This window comes from Gadus chalcogrammus, chromosome 18, assembly GCF_026213295.1.
Source record: "Gadus chalcogrammus isolate NIFS_2021 chromosome 18, NIFS_Gcha_1.0, whole genome shotgun sequence".
NCBI lineage: Eukaryota > Metazoa > Chordata > Actinopteri > Gadiformes > Gadidae > Gadus > Gadus chalcogrammus.
In genome coordinates, this window is record NC_079429.1 from 3,896,582 (window position 1) to 3,910,017 (window position 13,436).

General features: G+C 52.2%; 1 protein-coding gene across 1 annotated transcript in view; it reads left to right on the plus strand.

Moving 5' to 3' along the window:
• Positions 1–13,436, plus strand: part of LOC130371669 (uncharacterized) — a 201,418-nt gene that overhangs the window by 35,197 nt on the left and 152,785 nt on the right. The gene's annotated exons all lie outside the window — the stretch shown is intronic.

Genomic DNA, 13,436 nt, shown 5'->3' on the forward strand with positions numbered 1-13,436 from the left:
ATGCCATCCCTCAGCTAATGCTAGCCCTGCCCTAATGCTAACCCTGACCTAATGCTAACCCTCACCAACAGAATTTACACCAGAAGGCACGGAGACCTGTAGCAGGAAAGTCCACTTAGAAGACCTTCAAAGACTTACTGGCGAGGAGACTAGACCATGGGAATCCAAAGTCACGTCCCTCAGAGTCATGGTCAGAGCTGTTCCTGACCCCGCTTGCTCTTGGGCCCCTCCTGGTCCTTTCCTCGCCAGTCTCTGACTCCCAGGGACGGCCGTTTTAGCACCATGACCTGAGAAGGCCGGAGCACCAAACAGAACACCAGCCCCCCCCCCCCCCACCCTGACTGTTCGGGTTCTGGTTGGCAGACGACGACGGACAGAGAGAGGGAGAGGTTCTGCTGCAGGGAGGGAGTGAGTTTTGGATCACTGGTCCCCCCGCACCATCCCCCGTTACCACCACCAGCACCAGCACCCTCAATGGCCAGGGACACAGTGGTCCCTGGGGGTCATCAGTCATCACGCACCAGGACCTAATGCTCCTGATGAGAGAGCGCCTGCCCTAGAGGCCTGCGCCTCCCCAGGGCGTGGCCACTCGACGTCAGGTTAACCCGAGCTGACAGGACGGGCCACCACGCCGCGCCTGCATACGCTAACACACGCCTGGGTTTATAAAAATAAACACACACGCGCACAAGTGTTGGCACGTACACACACCCATCCCCGTTATGGCTGGATAATTGATAATGACCGCTAATACATAACTCAAATGGTTTGCCCAATTTCATTTAGTTTGCTGTCCGTAAGCAGACAAAAACATACATGAACAACACAAGGTATTTAAAGTTGCAGTTACCAATCTGTGTTTGTGCTGTTTGAGGCTGTCAGACATACACATGTCAGGTCCGAACAAACAAAAACAATATGTTAAAGCTCTGCAGAAAGGAACTCTGGACACAGATGCACGATATTGATATCCTGTGTCATCCTTTGGTCTTGAACTCCTGATCAGAATTAGAGAAGGTAGAGAGGAGAAGCTAACTGTTGCTTTGCACTTCCAAAAAGCCAGAGCAGACTTGGTCATGTTCAGATTCCGTCGGTACACAAGGACAGAACGATGGCTTGACGAGAACCCTCACGGTTCTGTTTTGAGTCCTCTCCTCTTCTCTCTGTACACCAGGTCACAGTGTCCCTGGAGTCTCAGTACTGGGATCCCTCAGGGTTCTGTTCTGGTTCCCCTCCTTTTCTCCCTGTACCCCAGGTCACTGGGTTCTATCATTCACTCACAGGGCGGTTCAACCACAGCTAGGCAGATAACACTAAACAAATTCTGTCTTTTTCACGGTCTAAACCCCAGGTAGAAGCTTGACTCTCTGCTTGTCTGCTGGACATCTCCCTCTGGACACACCACCTGAGGCTCCATCTGGACCAGATTGAGCTGCTCTTCTTTCTAGGAAAGGCATATCTCTTCCAGGACCTCTCAGTGGTATAGCTCAGAAATGGAGGATTTGATGTGTTGCTGCAGGGCACTTTGGCTGTGATGGACGGCACCATTGATACCAGCATCGGTCAGATCTCACTGTCCAATTCATTAATGTCTGTCCAGGTTTCTGGTCAAAGGGTCCTAAAGCTGACCCTGAATCAGCCCTCTTCTGGTGGACCTTAATTTCAGATGAAATGTGTGTTGAATACATACTTTAACTGAACCTCACAACTGGCTCTGTAACGACTGAAGTTAAAGGTTCACCACTGTTTGATTAATCCAAACCACATTCTGCTCCATTGTGAGAAATGAAGCCGAAATCTCAACAAATAATTAATTAAACATAATTGCAAATTGTCAAAACCCCAATTTCAGCCCGATGTGTGCCCTGGTAAATGTATCTTTCTTGAGGCTTCATAGCATGCAAGCTAATGGAGCTCGATAGCAATCAGTTCTTCTTGATAACATCTCCCTCTGACACCAGACGTGGAGAAGAAATGGTCTTTGGTTTTACTAATAATCTCTCTCTCTCTCTCTCTCTCTCTCTCTCTCTCTCTCTCTCTCTCTCTCTCTCTCTCTCTCTCTCTCTCTCTCTCTCTCTCTCTCTCTCTCTCTCTCTCTCTCTCTCCTTTGGCTGCCAGTCATTTATTGTGCATCATTTAAGCGATACAAACGGAAACACAGACTGACGTGGCAGAGTTTAAACTATTGGGAGGGCAGGAGCTGATTAATATCACGGGTATTTTTTGGTGACTCTCACTCACAGTTGGAGAAACAAGTGGGTTGGGTGTGTGGGGGGGGAGGCTGGTGATAGGGGGTTAGGGCATGGGGGGGGGGGGGGGGGGGGGGGAGGGTGAAAGGAAACACCACAGTGTTGATCTACTGGAATTCAGCATGCCAGAGCACTGGTTCATCTGGCACCACAACCGAATGCCTCCCATCCCATGCCACCCTCTTCCTCTCCCCCTCCCTTCCCTTGCATTCTCACCCTCACTCTCCCCTCTCTCTCTCTGCCCTTCTGCCTCTCTCCACCTCGTACCTTCAACCTCCACGCATTGCACTCCTCTTTCGCCTCGCTTCGTGGTTCCGGTACAGTCGATTCTGTATATCTGACTCTCCCAGAATCTCTCCCCCCCGATACCCCCCCCCCCTCCCCCCCCTCACCCACCACGCCCCTCCCGGTGCTACCCCCAGCCCGGGCGCCCTGTTACTCCCTGGTCGGACCGCACCGTGTGAAACAGGAGAGCCGCCGCGTCTCCACTTCCTCTAGAGGATCCGGTGGGGGGGGGGGTGGGGAGGGGGGGGGGAGATCATGTCTCCCAGGCCTCCGGGCCGACGGCATTCCTCCCCCCCCCCCCCCCCCTCCCGCGGCGCCCCCCCCGCTACGGCTGTTGCTGGCCGGCTGTCGGCCAGAATAGAACGGTGACGTCTGAACCACCGGGACCCCGGCGACACATTAAGAGCGTGGAGCTGGATGCACACTTTGCGCGCAATCACACATACTGTACACACTGAGCGGCCACAGCCAGACACACACATGTGTCAAGATCAAAGAGCAGAGAGTATGGGCATGAATTTGGCACGTGCCCATACACACTTATGTAAGCCCCTTTCCCCCAAGCAGCCTGTATCGGTAATGGAACGGCACAGGGTCGCGTGAACGGGAGCCGGTTATCGACATGTCGGCAAATCGGTTCCGCTCATTTCCCTACACAAGGCGTAACATTAGTGGCACAAGCAGGCTCGAATGATGACGCTCAGGTGCTCAGGGACACCTCGACACTCGGCTAGGAGGAGCCGGGGATCGAACTAACAACCTTGTGGTTACCGGCCAACCCGCTCTACCTTCTGAACTACTGCTGCCTATTCTTGCATTGTGAACAACTTCAGGGGGGAATTGTGTAGCTTTTTAAATCAAAGGATTGCAAAACTACGAATTGGACCGACCCGCAATGTTAACGAACTGCAATGATTTGATTCAGAGCGAACAGGAAATGACAACATTGGAGTTAAACGTCATGCTCACCGATGGTTGAATGATGAAAAGGAATGTCTTGCGTAAGCATCAGAAACCTTTACAGGTAAACCTCATCCGGCAATTTTTATGGCTTTCATGTATGCATCAATAGACCGCACAGAGACATTAATAAAATATCAATTATGATACGGGTGCTCAACCGCAAACCTTTAGTACACACAAAAAAAACAACACTCGCACGCACACATGCACACACAATGCTTTATGCACTGCTCCCATTTCAAGGTATCATCTACCATGCAAACCGCTGGTTTAACCCAGGGGGGGCCGTGCTGGGGTCAGCACAGTGACCCAGCACTGACCCCAAACACTGATAGGGGTGATCGATCCGAACAGACCACAGACTGCTGCAGTGCTACTGCAGGGACAGCCCCCGCCGCCCTGCACGGCCCATGGGTTAACAGTCGATGATCAACAGTGATGCCGCATATACCATCCTAATCAATAACCCTCTGAGCGGAGCCCCCCCCCCCCGACCCAAGAGGACCACCAGGGAGCAGGGCTGGCTCTCAGAACTAAACTTGGCGTTGGCAGTGGGGGCGGGGCCGGGGCCGAGCAGGGCCTGTCAGCCCGGGCGGCGTGGGGGGGCCTGATGCCTGCTGACAGGAGCCCTGCGTTTGTCAGGGGAGGTGTCTGCAGCAAAAGTGCCACAGCCCTCCGGATTGACACTCATTAGCGAAGGGCTCTGGGGCGCGGTACGGATAGGGGGCCCGGAGAAAGGGGGGGGGGGGGGGGGGGCGATGGGCCACGTCCCACTAAAAATACATGATTGCTGATGATTGATACAGATAGCAGTGGACTGATTGGCCGGGTGATTCGGCGGGGCCTGGGCGCCGGCCGTGCGGGCGAGACCCCCGGTTGGCAGGCTGTTGTCAGCTGAGACACGCCGCTGGTTGCCCCTGACGCGCGGCCGGTCTGGTCCCGGTCCATGGCGGCCGGCCCCCACCCATCCCTTCTGCTCAGCTCAACACCCCCCCCCCCCCCCCACCCTCCCTCCATTCCCCCACTCTCCTCCGCCTCTCCCTCTTTTCTTCACTTGTTGTTTGACTCCCCCCCCAGCAGTGCCCCCTCTGTCTTCTGCCAGTCAAGCGCACGTGAAAACGTGCTCACATTACACACATCACACACCCACGCCGCCCCCCAGGAGTGTGGGGGGGGGGGGGGGGGGGGTGGTGGGCGGCTGGGTCAGCGCTGCCGGACTCATTATGTGCACAACGCTAATGAATATGTTGAGACGCCGTACACACACACGCCACCATGGCCCGAGCCCCCTGCCCTCTAACCCTGCTGCACTTTCTGTGGCATCACAGGCCCCACCACACGTCCACGTCCGTCAACGTGTTGGCGCCGTCGTATCCATGGCGCGCGTCGCTCCTCGCACATGTGTCCGGCCGTCAATCATTCAATCCGTGCCAGAGTTATCACGCTGATTGTAAAACCTGGGCCCCCAGCACCGAGCTCTCACTGTGATGAGGAACCGGGGACGGAGGGAAATATTTTAATACTGCAGTTCAGAACGGGTTTACCTCAAAAGTAAAGTGATGAAGTTGTGAGGTATCACGACGCCGTACTTCACAGCACTTTGTTGTTTGTATGACGATCAAGAAGAAAGAAGGTTTTGGGATTATATCATTCAAGCGTCGATGACTTTATCAAATTCTAACATGACGGCCTGGTGGTTAGGATTTACGATGGCTAAAGTAAATCAGGTAAATAGGTTTAGCTTTTTTTCAGGAGGTAGATTGGGTTGACTGGTAATCGGAAGGTTGCTAGTTCGATCCCCGGCTCCTCCTGAGTGTCAAGAAGTCCCTGAGCAAGACATCTCACCCTGAGTACTCCTGGCGAGCCGGCTGTCGCCTTGCATGGTTGAGTTCATCATCGGTGTGTGAACGTCTGCATGAATTGTTGTAAGTCACTTTGGATGAAAGCATCTGCTAAACGCTATAAATGTAAATGTTAATCATTTGAATCTATTTTACATAGTACCATACTTCAACTGACAAACAATCTTCAGAGATCGTGTTAATTTCCTCCTCACTCTACATCTCTATTAGGCCACTTTAGGAGAGTCAGAAACCCCCTTCCCTTCGTCTCCATGTCTGGTTGCAAGGTGAGCCAAGTATTTCCTCCCCTCCCCTCGGCTCACCCCCCAAATCATCCTGCTGGACCTCTTCTGACCTCCCCGGGTCAGGCCGGGGTTACCTCCTCTCCCAGTCAGCGATGTCCAACCATGCTAGACCCCCACCTAAACTAAGCCATCTGTAACCGGATCCCCATTCTCAATGTCACACCTATCCGTGACCATCTCAGCCCATCCTTGGGATAAGCACTGCTCTGAAAGACCTGCCCAACCTCCAGGAAGAGGAGGTCAAGGTGCACACAACATGGATAAAACATAACCACAGTAGATGCATTTTGGTGGAACTTGTTCATCCAAAGCTTCTTGCACTACAGTGGGTAGCAGTGGGAATCAAACTCTTGACCACCTAACAGTGGAGGTCCCCAGGGGTCCTTCCAGGCCTTTGACGGACCCTACGTCCCTCCTGGCAGACAAACAGCCAAGGCCTGGTGTAGCATCCCCACCGATGAATGATCAAGACTTAAACTGATGGTTTTCTTGATTTATTGAAATCCTTCCGTAGTCAACCAATAAACCACCGTAAGAGCTATAGGCAGAACACAAATACAATGCATTTACTACCTTGCTAGTGTCATGTATTAACCTAGCATAACATTGAGTAGAATTACGTGGTATATGAACTTAACACATGTAAGAAATGTCTTATTACCGTACAAAATCATTTCAAATGACATTAATGCATGTTAACCGTATATTAATACATGAACACTGATCTTGTGCCTCTTCGGCGGGTGCTAAAACAATTAAATATTTAAACTGTATCGCTATCTTTGTGTCTTTGTTAACGTTTCTGTTGCGTTCTGTTCTTCTCCTTCGTTCGCTCCAGGAACTCGCTCTCAATACGGCACATTATTTCAACATAAAGGTCCTTCCAACAAGGCAGAATATAATAATAATTATAATAATTGATCAGTTTTTTATAGCGCTTTTCTAAGTACTCAAAGATGCTTTACAAATAAGAAAGAAATACATACAGACAATCAAACAAATGGGGAAAAATAAATAAAAATAAATAATTAATATTAAACAACACCAGCGGGAGAGAGTGGAAGATGATCTTCATGACAATGTGTGAAACCAATGTGTGACAAATACGTTTCCGTTTCAGAGAAGTACATTTTGTGTTGGCATATGTTTCCTCTTTATGAGAGGACGTTGACGGATGAGGCTTCTGAATGCAAAGTAGCACACATACTTATAGAGCATAAGAGTTTGATGTGTGCATACGTATGCCCCTCCTCTAGCAGAGTGAGCCCTGGTCATAGAGCCTGAGGTTCCCAACAGTTTCACCAACTTGCAGGAACGCCACCTTGTTCTTCAAGGACAGCAGGTGTGCTCACTGGTGAGAGAGTGACGGTAGCAAAGGGTCTTTGAACTCGGGTCCTAGTGACCGTACCACCGGTTGGTCTTCAGGCCGAAGAGGATAAAGCAAAAACAAAAAAAAGCGATTTCTCATTCAGGGGAACTCCTGTTGGGGCTTACCCTGACACCTAGTCATCTGTCCCCCGTACACGTCTTAAAATGAAAGGTGACCGGGCATTCTCTGTTGCTGGCCCAAACCTTTGGCCTCCCCTTCCACCCCACATCAAGTCCTCTACCAGCCTTGCCAGTTTTAAGTCTTATTTAAAGACATACCTTTTCACTCTTGCTTTTAACAACTCGTAACACCCTTAACCCTGTTCTTGCTATTTTTATTGCTCTCTTTCTACTTATTTTATACTTATTTTTATGCATTTCGTTTTTAGTCAAGACCTGTGTATCCATGGGCCCCCCTTTCAACAACTGTCCTCCCCAACCCTGACTTCTGCAAATGCAAAGCGCTTTGGGTCAACCCCTGTTGTATTTAAATGTGCTATATAAATAAAAGTGACTTGACTTGACTTGACTAGTTCTGGTGAGCCCTGGCTCCAGCGGAGGGAGGAAGAGGAAGTGAGGAAGGGGGAGGAGGTGGGTGGAGGGAGGAAGGTGGAGGCCCGGAAGGTGGAGGGAGGAAGTGGGGGGAGGAGGAAGGTGGAAGGAGGAAGGTGGAGGGCCGGAAGGTGGAGGGAGGAAGTGGGGGGAGGAGGGGCGGTGGAAGGAGGAAGGTGGAGGTTTGGAGGAGGGAGGAAGGAGGGGGGGCAGGCTGTGTTTCCGAGGGGATGGAGCCAGTCAGGACGGGCCTGCCTGGAGGGTCAAAAGGTGCCGACAGAGCACGCAGGCCGGGATGGACCCCCCCCCCAACGTGGAGCTCAGAGGGCCGGTGGGGCTCTGGTTCAGGTCGGGCTTGAAACAACAACAGCCGGGCAGGGAGCGGGCTTCCTCTAGAATCTGACGATGACTCCGTCTTACCTGGCACCGGAACAAACTGGATCTCCACGTTCAACAATTGACCTCACGAAAGACAAGGTCGACGGGGACATCGGATGGGTTTCAGCATTGGTCGATAGTTATGTTGTGTTTATAAATTCATACGGAATTGATTGCGTACAATGGCAATGGAATGGGTAACCCCCTTGATGAGCATTAGTGCACATGACGCATTAGCACTGTACAATGATCCATTTCATCAGTATGAATTGCGTCATCAGATCCCTTCACATGAAGAACATCTGAACCACAATGGAGTCATTAAACCTCAAAATCTAAACGAGGGAAAAGTATGGAGAGAGGAGGTTCCACAAGGCTTACAACGTCAATATACGCTGATTAGGGGAGGTCCTGTCGAGGGCAACCCTGCATGCCTGAGAGGGGCCCGCCGTGGCCCCGGGCGTACAGCCTGTATGGGGTTAGCCAGAATTCAGAGGCTAACGAGAGGATGTGCACTGTCCCTCCAGTAGCATCCTCACCACGGCCCCCTTAAACAAGCTCCTAAACGAGCTCCTAAACGAGCTCCTCTGAGTGGGGTCACTAACTACGTGTCACTGAAGCTGGTCTCCTCTGAAGACCACCGCTGGTGCACTATGACCTTGCCCAGGATTAGGAGGAGCCGGCTCCTCATCAGTGTCTGCGTGTGTGATTCCAGTTCGGACTTGATCTTCTATTATAAGAATGATGGCTGGTCAGTCACTGTCACGCCCTGTGGCCCTGATATTAATGAAACAATAAATAATAACACAATGTAGGAATGACGCCATATCAATAGTCTTAGGTTCTCTGCTCACAAGTTCAAAAGAAGGCTTGTTTATTTGAAGTAGGTAAATATCTATACTCTTATGCAGTTTATCATATTGTGACACACTAAACCACAGTAGGCTACAAACGCTTAATGTGTACGGAGCGGGCCCAGGAACGACAGCGACCACATCTTGCCAGGAATAAATCAACACATAGCGCGGTGTTCCTGTTGTCGTCAGCCCTGCAGCGATGCCCTGGCTGATGTCTGCTGGTACACCACCCTCTCAGCGCCGCGGAAGCCAGCGCTGATTAAGAGCTCGCTAGGAACGAGGAGGGTGCCAGCCTGTTTCAATTTTTTTTTTCTGGAGGTCACGCTGGAATACATTTGCACTTCTGCGAGCGGTTTCATGGGATATCGGGTGTGAATTCCGCTGAGGCCTGAAGTGCCATCTCCTCCTGCCTCGCTCCTCTTCTCCTCCTCGCTGCTCCTGCTCCCGCTCCTTCCCCACTTAATTCCACCGCCCTGTGTTTTCACAGCCTGAAGGTGGTTCCCGCACCCCGCTTGGTGATTTGAATAAACATATGTTGTGTTAATTAGCCCGCCGACAACCGTCCGACAGGAAGACTCTATGGGAGGCTGGGCCGCCTCGGAGTCGCTCGTCCAATCAGAGGCCCCGGATTCACACACACGCGCCGCGGCAAACGCGAGAAACCCCACCCCCTGCTCCCCGTGTGGGTTCGCTCCTCCGACACCTGCGTCCAGCACCACCTCTCAGACACACACCCAGGAAAATACAGCAGCGCTCATCACATTTTCACAGCTGCCTCCAGCGAAGGTGCCAATGCCTCAGCAATCGCTGGTGGAATGAATTAGCCTGTCGTGAAGACGGCTCTTAGATTTGCTTTTGCTCCGTCTCCAAGATAAAGTATAAGAATCTTCACTGCAAAACATTTCAATTATATCTGCTGCTAAATCGTCTTTTATTTTTGCTATTTCTCGTCGTGTCGAAGAGATGATTGTACCTCTGTTCTCTGGGCTGGGCAGCGAGGCAACATGTCTTTCTTCAGTGTTTTTCGGGGGGATTTCATATCCAAAATCATTTAGTAATTTCCTCTGGGCTTCAGTTAACCAATGACAGCGTGGCTCCTCCGCTTCCTTCCTCCCTGGTGTTTCTTGGCATTGAGGACCGTAGGACCCCCCCCCCCCCCCCCCGTCAGAGTCCTCCTGGCACGGCCCCCCTGTCTGATCCCCAGACCGGGGGGGCAGCGAAGCGGACTCCAGGGTTAAGGGCGTTCGGGGGGCCGGGTGATTTGCGACCCGCTGGTCAGGCACGCCGTGCCCACCCGCGTCGTCGCAATGCCCCCCCCCCCCTCCCCTACACGGGTATTTACGGACCCGGCTCCCCTGGGCCCCTCCCCCCCCGGGACTTCTGGGGCGTCGATGTCAAGCGTTCATCAGGAACATCACAGGATAATCAGACGACATTCTGGTGACCACTGCGGCTGCTGAGGCCTCGCTGGCAGAGAACACGGACACCACAGTGTGTGGGTTACAGCGCATCCAACATATCAGAGCTGTGGTTCATATCGGACCTGGTTCTACCAGCTCCGAGATGACCTGGGGTTCATATCGGACCTGGTTCTACCAGCGCTGAGATGACCTGGGGTTCATATCGGACCTGGTTCTACCAGCTCTGAGATGACCTGGGGTTCATATCGGACCTGGTTCTACCAGCGCTGAGATGACCTGGGGTTCATATCGGACCTGGTTCTACCAGCTCCGAGATGACCTGGGGTTCATATCGGACCTGGTTCTACCAGCTCCGAGATGACCTGGGGTTCATATCGGACCTGGTTCTACCAGCGCCGAGATGACCTGGGGTTCATATCGGACCTGGTTCTACCAGCTCTGAGATGACCTGGGGTTCATATCGGACCTGGTTCTACCAGCTCCGAGATGACCTGGGGTTCATATCGGACCTGGTTCTACAAGCTCCGAGATGACCTGGGGTTCATATCGGACCTGGTTCTACCAGCTCCGAGATGACCTGGGGTTCATATCGGACCTGGTTCTACCAGCTCCGAGATGACCTGGGGTTCATATCGGACCTGGTTCTACCAGCGCTGAGATGACCTGGGGTTCATATCTGACCTGGTTCTACCAGCTCTGAGATGACCTGGGGTTCATATCGGACCTGGTTCTACCAGCTCCGAGATGACCTGGGGTTCATATCGGACCTGGTTCTACCAGCGCCGAGATGACCTGGGGTTCATATCGGACCTGGTTCTACCAGCGCTGAGATGACCTGGGGTTCATATCGGACCTGGTTCTACCAGCTCTGAGATGACCTGGGGTTCATATCGGACCTGGTTCTACAAGCTCCGAGATGACCTGGGGTTCATATCGGACCTGGTTCTACCAGCTCCGAGATGACCTGGGGTTCATATCGGACCTGGTTCTACCAGCTCCGAGATGACCTGGGGTTCATATCGGACCTGGTTCTACCAGCTCCGAGATGACCTGGGGTTCATATCGGACCTGGTTCTACCAGCGCTGAGATGACCTGGGGTTCATATCTGACCTGGTTCTACCAGCTCTGAGATGACCTGGGGTTCATATCGGACCTGGTTCTACCAGCTCCGAGATGACCTGGGGTTCATATCGGACCTGGTTCTACCAGCGCCGAGATGACCTGGGGTTCATATCGGACCTGGTTCTACCAGCGCTGAGATGACCTGGGGTTCATATCGGACCTGGTTCTACCAGCTCTGAGATGACCTGGGGTTCATATCGGACCTGGTTCTACAAGCTCCGAGATGACCTGGGGTTCATATCGGACCTGGTTCTACCAGCTCCGAGATGACCTGGGGTTCATATCGGACCTGGTTCTACCAGCTCCGAGATGACCTGGGGTTCATATCAGCCTTGTTTTGCTGCTCTGGACAACCTGTGGTTTATATCAGATCTGGTTCTGCTGCTCTTGACCTGAGGGTCATATCATAGATGGTTCTGCTGCTCTGAAGACATTCTGGGGTTCTATGAACCCCAGGTCAGGAGGGCAGGACGCTGGTAGTAAATCTGTTGATTTATCTTCCTCGCGTCGTGGAGCCTCCTAATGTTACTCTGGAAGGGCGGGGGGGGGGGATTCGAGCAGGTATTCACTGAATCAGCGGAAAAGTTGTCAACTAACGGGTGTCAGTCTCCAAGCTCCATAACATTTTATAACTGCTTGCTCGGTTGTTGGTTTTAAGCGAGTGACGGACCTCTTCATTATGGCAGCAGACAGCCTGAAGACATCGCTACGGATCTCCGGCAGGACGTGATGCCTCCTGTATCTGTGGTCCGACTCCCATTCCCCACTAAAATAGTTTTTTATTTGACCGGATGGGTGACCCTTTTAATGGAGGCCTATTAAAATATAAGCTGCTAGAAAGAAACTCTGTCACCCGGTATCGCCTTCTGCATCATCATCATCATCATCATCATCATCATCATAATCTTCATCATGACCGTTGGTCCGATTTAAAAACCATATGGGATGGGAATGCGTGTGTTCTTGACAAGTGAACGCGTGTAGGAGTGACACACTGATGTAAGTGAACGACTTCTATGCCTTATTTAGACCACATGATAGTCAAGCTAACATCAGTCCCTCATTGGACCATCTAGTTGTAGGACTAACACCAGTTCTGACCGGTTTCTGCCTCTACGGACTGAGCGGTCAACACAACACCAACATAATAAGCCACGCCTACAGGGTCGGCTTATAAACCTTTAGACTGAAGGTTTAAGATTCAGGAGGTGCTTCCTGAACCACCTCCACAGTGGACGTACCTCGTATCTCTGAATTAACCACGTGTTGAACCTTCGCCAATCTCCAGTCATACCGAACCCTCACAGAGGATTGAAATGACTCTTCATTAAGTCTAAATAACACTACCAACACTAAAAGTTAAAATAGGGCCCGAGTTAAAATCTGCTCACCGTTTCTTTCTGTTGAAAGTCTTCAACACGTCTGATAATTCGTCCTGCAACACCTGCAATGGAAATAATCCTCTCCTCATTTACATTTGCTAGGAGGATTTATTTCCTGCACAGAGTTTAGTACCCGCCGCTCACCTGGTGAACGGCTGAACGTGACAATGAAAGTCGAGCGCTCGGCTGGTTCGTTTCGTGACGGCTCGAGGGGGCAAACCTGAAGCCGCGAGAAGCTTCAGAGGGGAACGCGGTGACGGACGCTGCGGGGGAGGGCACGAGGTGTGGCCGGGGTGTCGCTCTGACCCTGGGCCCTCGCGCAATCCGTGTCCACCCGGGTGACTTCGGCGCTCGTGACTGATGCCCTTGTGGGCTCACCTTGCTGGGAGAGACGCGCGGGGAGAGACGCGCGGGGAGAACAGCGCGGGAGAACCTCGGCCCTCGTGCTGGAACTAACGAGTGTGTGTGTGTGTGTGTGTGTGTGTGTGTGTGTGTGTGTGTGTGTGTGTGTGCGCGCGGGCGCACACACACACCGTCCTCTCCGGGCAGGTCGGTGCACCACCGACCACATGTGGACATGGTGCTCGAGGCGCGCTTCTGTTTTGGTTTAATAATCTAAATATGACGTGTCGTTAATTCGGTTTAATGTAGGAGATGCTGAGCTATGGCACCCTCGCTGAACGTGATGCTGTCGGGGCCCTCAGGAGCCGCG